Source organism: Cajanus cajan, chromosome 8, assembly GCF_000230855.2.
Source record: "Cajanus cajan strain Asha chromosome 8, NIPB_CcT2T_4, whole genome shotgun sequence".
Lineage (NCBI taxonomy): Eukaryota > Viridiplantae > Streptophyta > Magnoliopsida > Fabales > Fabaceae > Cajanus > Cajanus cajan.
Window position 1 is genome coordinate 21,038,327 of NC_138524.1, and position 11,062 is coordinate 21,049,388.

Here is an 11,062-nt window from a genome sequence, read left to right on the forward strand (position 1 = left end):
AAATTGTTGGGGGGCCGTGGCACCCGTAGGTCCCCCCTTGGCTCCGTCCTTGTCATGTTATGACTGTAGGTAAAAGTCATTAACTTATTCTTACATGCTCTGACTATAGGTAAAAGTATTTTTTATTTTATTTTATTTATTTATTTATTTATTTATTATTATTATTATTATTATTATTATTATTATTATTATTGTACCTATATATATATATATATAATATCTCTTATAGAGAATATGTGTACTCTATATGAAGCGTAGTTCAAATTTTATTATTATCTTGTATACAAAAAATGACATTAAAGTATAAAAAAGGTCAAATTTCATTAACTGATATATTTAATTTAATATTTTGTTCTTGCTAAATTTCATTAAATAATAAAAACTATATATACATAACATAAAAAAAAAAGAAAAGATAAGTAGATGACTTGACAAAAGTTGTTTTTTGATCTATATTAAAATAACATGAAAATTTTTACTTATTCACATACTAGTCTAATATGGAGATTCTATATCAGTGTCAACAACCAATAATTGTTATCATGTTATTCTAAATATCATGTTTGTATTATATTTCAAGTATCATTGTTCATAGAGCTAGACATATAAGTATCCAAACTATGTTATAAAAATGACAAATTCATGATGTTAAAGTTGCTAATTATAAATAAAAAAGGAAAACATATTGCATTGATAAATGTCATCCTGTAAGTATTGCCATCTATGTTGATCCACTGCATGTAAATCCTTCACCAATCCTAAAAAAATGTGAAAGATGTCAATTTTACAACGTTAAGATAATTATCATCATCATGTACTATGCCATTAAATTATGCATTTTAATTACTAAAACACATAAGAAAGCAAATAATTATCTGATAGCAAAAACAAAGACACAAACACATTATTTTGCATAGTCCAAGTGGGAAGGTAATAAGAACCTAAGGAAAATCACACCACAAAAGTTAATTGTTGTATTTGGAGTCCAAGATTATATAAACCCCACACTAGATTTCATACTTCCAATATACGACTTAATCTAATACCTTGCAGTTCAATCCTAACATCACAACACACTCAACAGCTGCATGGCACCCATGCGGGCTAATTTTGTGCTAATCCTTTGACTAGTCCTAAACAAACACTGCAATGCTGGTAATAACACTGCAATGCTGGTAATACCACCTGCACCACTCGTTTTTAGATGAGAGACATAGTAGAAGGCTTATATATATATATATATATATATATATATATATATATAAGCCTTCTATTCATCCAATCACACATAACATTATAATAACATAAAAGAAAAAAAAGATTGTTGTCAATATGAAGTATCAAAAATTTAATTATTTGAATTTCAATTAACTCACCTATATCAACTTTTCTCATTTGGGGTCTCTTGTAGTTTGATGATTTTCACTAATAGAATCATTTGAAACATTTGTAGGTACCTAAATGAGAAAAAAAGATTTTTTTAATTTATAAAAGCTATATCATTTGAGTTATTAAATAAATTGCATTATAAAAATTTGTACCTCTTCAGATACAGCTCGTAAAACTTGATTAATATGTGGATCATCTACAAATCGTGATTGAAGGACAGGAACAAGATTTCCAAGCAAATTTTCTAATTTTTGAATTCTATTGTCTATGGTAGAGCTTTGGTATGAACTTGCATGTCGTGGAAGCTTTCCAAGACAACACACTCGTCCTCTTTTTTCAGGTCCTTTAACTTTTGAGTATATATCATTTTTCCAATTGGTAGTATCTTGAGTGGTTTGTGAACTTTCTGCCTCAATTATATGCTTCTTCAACTCATCCTACATAAGAAAACAACAACAAAAAATTATAAAAATTTTTGTCCTAATTTATTGGGATATATAATAAAAGTTATATAGAGTATAACCATCATAGTGGAGTGGCAACAAAGAAGAATATTATCTTATTTACAATATTATATAACATTTTTAGTTTCACTACTCATGTGATTTTCATATAATGCCTTGAAATTGTTGTAGATTGGCTCAACATTAAAAAAGTTATTTGAGGAGGGTGTAGTCAAGCGAGAAGATTTATGGATTACCTCTAAACTCTGGTTTTATTTCAATTCCAAATTGATTATCTCTCCCTTTTAAAGCTAAATTCATGCAAATAGAATCATGTGTTAATTTGTTAGTTTTCAATCTCTAGAACTCAAAGAATTCTCTGTACCTGAAACTAAGATGATGTGCAGGTGTACAGATCATGCTCCGGAAGATGTACCAAAAGATCTTGATAGAACTTTGAGAGAATTGCAGCTTGATTATATAGATTTATACCTTGTATGTACAGATCATGAGCATTTAAAAGAAAATTAGAAGGAACACGTACAGTACTTGCTACCTAGAGTTAGTTAAAAACTATCGTATATAAAAGTTGAAAACACAAGATATGACATCACTGATAGTTCAGCAACTTAATCAACTTCTTGTATTGCAAACTTAACTTTTTACTTGGCCATCTTATAAATGACTTCGTTATTTCCTTCAGTTTTAAGGAAGGCCAACACTTACAAGTTCTATTTATTCTTAAGTACATTTTTGCTTCAAAAGGTTAAATTCCATTTTCAATAATATCAAATTCATAATTTTAGTTTTCGATGTTTCCACAATAATATCCTATATAGCAACATGTTGTGCATCACAAATGCTCATGCTCATGTGCTTACTCAAGTAGAAATTAACCTTCCCTTATATATGATTATATAATTAATTGCACATAAGCTGGCTCATGATCATCACAACTTATTACTCAAGTAGTATATATGTGCATGCAGGGTGGTGATTCAAATATTGTAAGAGTAGAAAAAGAAGGGGCAGTGAAAGCAAGAGAGGTGGTGGAGAATGTGGGAGAGAAGGCTAAGGAAACAGTAGAGACAGCTTTGGATGCAACAAAGAAGAGTGAAGAATTGGTGAGAGATTCTTCAACAACCATAATGGTTGAGGCTGATACCAATGCTCATCTATATATCCTATGGTTTTTCCTCTTTTTGTCACTTTAATCTGTTACTGGTCATAGAAGATTGAACAAAATTAAGTTAGCTTATATGCTTCATTTTGTTATTGTTGTATAATAATTTATAAACTTTGCTCACTTTTGTTTGGAGATACATAGGAATCCATATTATATAATGTCATTTGAATCCAAAAAATAATAGCTTCTGGTGCCATGTCAAAATGGACCAAAACTTGTTCACCTGTTTATTATAAGTGAAAAGTACTGAAAAATATTATGTTTTACGATTTTGGATTACATTTTAAGTCTACATTTTGAAAACAGCCAGGGCCACCCAAACATGCACTCAACTACCATACTCCTACCGTATCCACTAGAAACAAATAAAATATCTCAAATCTTCTAAATTTTATATTACTTCATTACATACTTGGAAAAGGCCTAGGAGATTGGAATTTTATACCAATCTTTCAACAAATGATAGGTGTTCAAAATATATATTTCATTCTGGAAACTACAACTGATTAATGGTGATAATTACTTGTGTAAAAAAAAGTCTTCATGGTACTTAGGACAAATTTTGTACATTGAGTGTGAGTATTTCTGCCCGTAACTATATTTTATGTTTCCTATACAAACATATTTCAACAAATTCTGTATATGCTAAGATTACTTAAATTCATACAATTTTTTCGTGATTGCAGGCAGCTTCCCTATACTCAAAAGTATATAGTGAACCCATAGGAACAATATTTAATAAAATGAGTGTTAACTAAATTTGCTTGAATTTATGATGGAAGAGGAATTCAACTGTGAGGTTGGCACTAATGGTAAAGTTACATGAGGAAATTCCAATTGTAATCTACAGAGGAAGAATCCAAGAGTGAGAAGATATAAAATACCTATTGACAAACTGGTGAACGTTCGAATACGAGATCTGTGAGTGCTTCTTCGACATCTGTTAGCAAACTCAGTACCAATAAACAAATCCTACATTAGAATCAAGAAGAAAAAGAGTACGAGATAAAATTCAAAAGTAAAGCGCAATGAAGTAGAGGACTTGGGATTATATGAACCAAAAACCTAGATTAGAAGAAACAAATAAGTTGTAGGAGATATGCAAATTCATGATGAAGAAACCTATGAATAAACAATATTGAAGAAGCATTTGAAGGTTGTCGAGACTTAGAACGGAGACATCATTTGAGACTTAGAACGGAGACATGATTTGAGACTCAGAACGGACACGAGCGAGGAATGGGTGCGGAGGAATGGGTGCGTTTTGGGCTCACTGCCGTATATATATAAACTTTTCAATGAAATTATTTATTTTGGGTGTGGAGGAATAGATGCGGAGGAATGATTTGATACATTTTTATTTAATTTATTAATTATTTATTTTTTAAAGATTGGTTATTTAATTCTAATTTTTAATTATATATTTTGTATTGATATTGATTTTTTATGAAATTAATTAGTCTTATATATAATTATTTATTTGTTTTATATGGATTTTTATTTATATTAAATAACCGTAGGTATAAATTTTGCAAATTTTTTACCTACCTAAAATAGTAGTAGGCATAAGTCTTTGAAGGCTTTTACCTACATTGACAATTTGTTAGTAGAAGAACTTTAAGTTGTATTGAGTTTTTCCTACACCAAATAAAAGTGGGTATAGATTTTTGAGTTATAGCTACATTAAACATTTGTAGGTAATTGTTTTTTTAGTTTTACCTACACTAATTCAAGTCTATAGGTAAAAGTGTCTGTAGGCACAGGTTATTTTTTTTGTAGTGATAGTAACATACCTCGTTTTACGTAACCTATTTATACTAGTTATGATAGGCCCTGAGCATGGTGGGCCTCACCTGATACTTACCAAATTAGGTAATACGGTGCTAATCGACTAATTACGCCTTAATCACGTATTTATCCTTGTTAACCAAGATTGTCGTCTTAATCGCTGCGCTCAATCGTCTCTGCCATTGGCTGAGCCGAGGAGTGCATGTCCGCGGTCATGCTCAAAGGTCTTGGCTCCTCGTCGAGCTGAGATGTCATTAATAGGGCCGATAGGTTTCGTCACCCTGGCCAAACCTTTGCCGTGTTCGAGGGCTGTACCGAACTAACTATAGAAGTTATTATGCTCTGGTTGTCTCGACATCCGATATGGCCAAGACTAGCGCGCGTGCCGCCTTTGTCTCGACTGCATCAGTGGCTGATAAGGTGTCACGTGTCGTACCGCGTGACCGATAGGATCTTTTCGGTACACAAGCCCCCCAGCCTTAAGGAGCGAAGCGACATAAAGGGTAAACGTGGCGCTTCATCTACGGTGATTGGGTGTCAGAGCATGAGAGGGTGTCGACATGTCCCTTTGGTTGTAACGGTTGAGCGTTTAAGAGAAGGAATTTGAAGGGGTGTCGATTTTTGACCGTTGGATCAATCTGATCCAACGATTCAAAGGGTGCGTCGTTTGGTATTCTCGTCTCAGAAATGTTATAAATAGGAGTGTGGTGGGGACCAATACACGCATACATGGTTCAAATGCTCCAGGCTGATATCTAGATCAAGCTTGAGCGTTTTCAAGCGACTCTTACCAACCGAGACCGATCTAGTTTTAGTTGAGGTACGTTTCTATGGCTCACATTGGGGTTGTACAGGTTGATTCCTCTAGGGACACGAGGAGTGGTTCTACCGGTGTTGTACCGCGCTCATCCTCTGATCGACTTGGTTCTTCAGCCTCAGCATCGAATGATTCGGGTAATGTTGAGATCGTCTCAGGGTTTGAGCGCGTCGAGAGTGGGGAGGAACCATCGACTATCTTTTTTCAACCTTTTCGGAATGATGGGGGTCGAATCCCGATTTCATCTTCTTGGACCGAGGGAATTGCAAATATCAATACTTCTATGTGTATGACTATTTGTTCCGGGATTTGGGAGTGACTCTCCCTTTTGATGAGTTCTTCATGGGTGTACTTCGGCGTCTAAATATGGTGTCGACCCAGCTTCATCCTAACAGTACGTTGGGCCGCCATGCAAGGGTTTCAACAACTGTGTTTGTCACTCAAAGTCAAGCCTACTCCACTCCTTTTCTTGTATTATTACTCGTCTCGGCCAACCAAGAAGAAGAAATGGATTTCCTTGTTTCGGCATGCCAATTGCTTGCTACAGCCATTTACAACGTCCTACAAGAAGTTTAAAGTAGGATTTTTCAAAGTGATGATTTGGCCAAGCACCGGGAACAAGTACTTCTTCGATGCTGAGGGGAAGTCATTGTTCCCGTTGTATTTGACCTGGGCGTCGGTGAAGTACGAAGTAGTGTCGAGGTCACGGATGTCCCTAGAGGAACGAACCGACCTGAACTTCCTTGAAAAACTGCCTCGGCCTCTACCGTGTCGAGATTTGGTTCGGCTGATTAAATCATCGCAAATGACTAGCGATTTAATCGGTATTGCATCTTTCCTACTTGTTTAAATTCATATGTTGTCATTGATTTTGACTAATGGTGTGCATGTATCATGACGAGCTGCAAGAGTGACGACCTTGACATTCATAACTTGATCAAGGGCCGAGTTACCGGTTCAGTGACGGCAAAGGTGGTAGTTGAAGGCCGGTCCAGCGGGAACCAGGTTCCCTCTACCCATGGTGGCGCGGTTGGGCCGACTGCCAAGGGAAAGGGGAAAGGCTCCAAGGACACGCCTCGACCCAAGGCTGGATAAAGGAGGCTGAGGAAGTTGGGGCCGAGGATGAAAACCGATGGGCAAAGCAGTAGAGGTTGTCCACCCTGGTAGTTCCCCAAGGCTTGGTAGGGCTGAGTTTCTTGGTGTTTAACATCAATGCTCATGATTTCCTGAGTCAAGATTTGACGTCCGAGGCGGGTCAGGCGTGTGTGGGTTGGATGAGTTCCGCTCATAAATGGAACTTCTTCTACGAGCTTTAAGTCCGAGCTTCGGCCTTGGCCCAAAGTATTGTGATGGAGCCAAATCTGGAGGTCGATGAACTGCATCGATAGTTGTCCGACTCTAAGAAGTCGATGCAGGAAACTTTGGCTGCCTTGACCGATGCCCAAACTAGCAACGCAAAGTATGAAACGGAGAAGCACCGAGGTTGAATGTTCAACGGCTGGAAAACTCCTTGAAGGCAGAGACCGAGAAAGCGACCTAACTGGGTAGGGAGCTAGAGGTCAAGAAGAAGGCCTTCGGGTCCTATAGAGAAAGGGATCGAAGTAAAGCTCTCTCGCAGCACGAGGCCGACTTTTCTTAGGCGGCTCAACAAGCTTAGTTCTTTGGAAGACTTTGTGACACCCTTACTACCCCAACACATATAATATAATTTAATTAAGAAGAATAAACTTTCAAAGGGTTCGTAAAAGGGTTCACATAAAACTTCGAAACTGTTCTTTCTTCAATATAAGAACATGATTGAAAAATAAAACTTGAAAGGTAAAATTTAAGAGTTTACAATTTTAAACACATTTATTACAATACCAAATCCATATAAATATTCTGTCCTAGAAATCCTCTGCCCCGATGTCACATTATCAGAGCATTCCCATAATTTAACTGTTGGCATTCTAGATGCCACTCGTAGCCGGATCTTCTTCACCTAAAATATCCACAGTTTATACGGTGAGAAAAGAAAATATCTATATGCAAAGTACATACAAACACATCACAATATAATCTCATCATAATTCATTATTTAATAAAATATATATATATATATATATATATATATATATATATATATATATCAATCATTCATCATCTTCACATCTCAATTCACATTTAACATATCTCATTTCACATACATATCTCAATCTCATTTCACAACATAAGAAAACACAACATATTATCTCATTATAACTAAATATTCATAAATATTTCAACATATCATATTTCAATCAATCATACATCGTCATCACGTCATAATTCTCAATCACACCAATCATCACAAATCTTGCACTTCACACTATGCCAAGGTCACGCTACCCATTTAACAATCTCAGGACGTGCTCACCCCTGATATAACACTGTGCCAAGGTCACGTTATCCCTATCTCAGGGCCGTGCTCACCCTTGACATGTTAACCAAGGTCACGATACCCACGTAACAATCCAGAGCCGTGCTCACCCCTGATATAACACTGTGCCAAGGTCACGTTATCCCTATTCCAGGGTCGTGCTCACCCCTGACATGTTAACCAAGGTCACGATACTCATGTAACAATCCAGAGCCGTGCTCACCCCTGATATAACACTGTGCCAAGGTCACGTTATCCCTATTCCAGGGTCGTGCTCACCCCTGACATGTTAACCAAGGTCACGATACTCATGTAACAATCTCGGGCCGTGCTCACCCCTGGTCATAGGTGTGAAGAACCACAATCACATCTCATTCACATCCACATTCACATTCACATCCACATCCACATCCACATCCACATCCACATCCACATCCACATCTCAATTCCACAATATATACACAATCCACACAAAATGGTGATTCACATACCCCTCAAGTAATTCATCATCTAGATCATCAAATAATATAACAATAACATTCATAAACTAATATAACAAACAACAGAATTATCAATTTAATATAATTTTAACGTAAACAGTCAAATCCCCAATTGTTCCAAAACCTAACTCACAGGCACTTTTCTACAATTTCGTTCTCCCTCTAAGATCACATTCTTACAAATTATTAGCATATCTATAATCCTCAACACATACAGAATCTAATGGGATCCTCAATTTCTCAAATAGAAATCATCCAATTTTTCACAACCTAACTTACAGGCACTTTTCTATAATTTCGTTCTCTCTCCCAGAGCATCATTTTCTCAAGTTAAACATATATTCGTAATCCTAAATATATATAGAATCACATAAGATAATTAATCCTCCAAACAGAAATAATTATAAAATTATTCATAACCCTAAGGGCTCTTCCTCTACCCAATTCCCTCATGTAACTCTACATATAAATAATCTCTTTTTCCCCCGTACCTGGATAAATAGGAACTCGGGCAGAACCTCATTCTCTTTTTCCTTAAACAAGGATCGAAACTAAATCTGGGACAGAACCTCATCCTCTGAGTTCCTCTTGGTCTTCAGAGAGAAGAAAAGGAACGAAAGAGAGAACAGAAGAGAAGAGAGAGTGAGAATGAGAGGTGTGTAGAAATGAGAGGATTTGAGGCCTATTTATAGGATTTTTCGCCCACCTACCACTACGGCCCGTTCCAAAATCGGAACGGCCCGTTCTGGGCCCTTCAAACCTACGCAAATTTTTGAACTGGAACGGCCCATTCCAAAACCAGAACGGCTCGTTCCCAATCCCAGCAGAACGGCCCGTTCTCCCTCCGGAACGACCCGTTCTCCAAACCAGAACGGCCCGTTCTCCCTTTGGAACGGCCCGTTCTCCAATCCGGAACGGCCCGTTCTCCCTCCAGAACGGCCCGTTCTGATTCTCAAATTTTGGGCCTTTAACTTATTCCAGAACGGCCCGTTTCACTTTTGAAACGGCCCGTTCTGGGCAACGAATTGGGCCTACGGCCCATTGAAAATTGGGCTGTTACAATACTTCCCTCCTTTATGAAATTTCGCCCTCAAAATTTTTGTAATGGTAGACTCCTCGCTTCTTACTTTCTAATTATTATGCAACCTCACTACCTTAATGAGATACAACTTTATCAAAAGATATCTAAGGACAAAAGAAGTAAACTTGGCAAGCCTATCCACTAAAACACAAATAGAATCAACTTCTTAAGCATCTCAGACAAACCTACAATTAAGGCCTATCCACCCATCATCTCACTTCCACAATGGGACGTCTGAGTGCTACAAAATTCCTAAAGACTTCTAGCATACTAAACACAAGTATACAATTTCTCTACTCCTTTCTTCACCTTAGGTCACTTAACTTCCGCTGCGCTATTAAGATACATCCTCCTAAGGTCCCGATACATCTCATTAGCTCCTAAATATATATATTAAGAGTACTGTTATGTCCTTCCTCTAAAATCATCTTCTTTAATTCAAGGTTACTATGCACCCAAGTTTGTTCTTGCACCTCAAAACAATGTCGATTTCTACTCATAAATGGTTATCTATACTTCTACCAATCTTCTCCACTTGGTTCTCTAAGAAAGGATCTTACTCCTAGGCTTCTCTAATCTCATCCATTAATTCACTAGTCACTTTTAACACAATCAATTCAATACTTCTAAGGATAATCTCATACACCAAGCATAAGTCTTTAAATTCTTCAATCAAATTTAACCCTTAAATCATCATAAATGATATACTAGAGGTCATCATAATCAAGGCATCTGCCACAATATTGGTTTTACTTTTGTGATCATCTTTAAAGATTAAGCACCTAAGCGTAAGTTTACTAGGTATACATATCAGATCTCTAATTTCACCAGTCCATCTACACCCAAGTCAAACTCTTATTCATCACCTTATCCTATAGCCTCATATCTTGTCACCAAAATTAATCAATTAATTATACGTCTCCAATTTTCTTCAACAATTCACTCGTTACTCAAGTTATACCTAGTTTCATACTACTCGGAGTAATCTCATAAGTCAAACTTAAATCTTTAATTTCAGCCAAAAAGATCCATCTCTCTAATCATAAGAAAAAAATAATGTAGAGGGTTTCTACTCAAAGCATCAACCATCACATTGACTTTATGCAAATAACAACTAAGATTGAAATCCTAGTCCACAAAAATTTCAACTATCTCTTTTGTCCCATATTCAAGTCCTTCGGGTCAAACAAAATTTGAGGTTCTAATGATCACTAAATACCTCTAACTTAGAATCATATAGGTAGTGTCTCCAAATCTTAGTGTAAATATCACGATTGCTCACTCAATGTCATGGATAAGGTAATTCCTCTCATAAATTTTCAATTGCTTAGAAACATAAGTTATTACCCTTCCTCCTTGCATCTACACTACCTCCAAATTCATCTTAGAAGCATCACGGTATACCACATAAGACTTACTAAAATCCGGTAACATTATCCAATCTTTCCTTAAGAGTTTGA

General features: G+C 36.3%; 1 long non-coding RNA gene across 2 annotated transcripts; it reads right to left on the reverse strand.

The window, feature by feature from the left end:
- Positions 1 to 530: 530 nt before the first annotated feature.
- LOC114916821 (uncharacterized) lies at positions 531 to 4,475 on the reverse strand. 2 transcript variants are annotated; one of them, XR_014428626.1, is made up of 6 exons: positions 4,084 to 4,475; positions 3,903 to 3,958; positions 2,218 to 2,324; positions 1,542 to 1,826; positions 1,377 to 1,457; positions 531 to 758 (listed from the first exon to the last, which is right to left on the reverse strand). It is a non-coding gene; the product is annotated as an uncharacterized LOC114916821 (long non-coding RNA). The 2 variants fall into 2 exon arrangements; XR_003805429.2 differs by having other exon boundaries at positions 4,141 to 4,438.
- Positions 4,476 to 11,062: the final 6,587 nt, after the last annotated feature.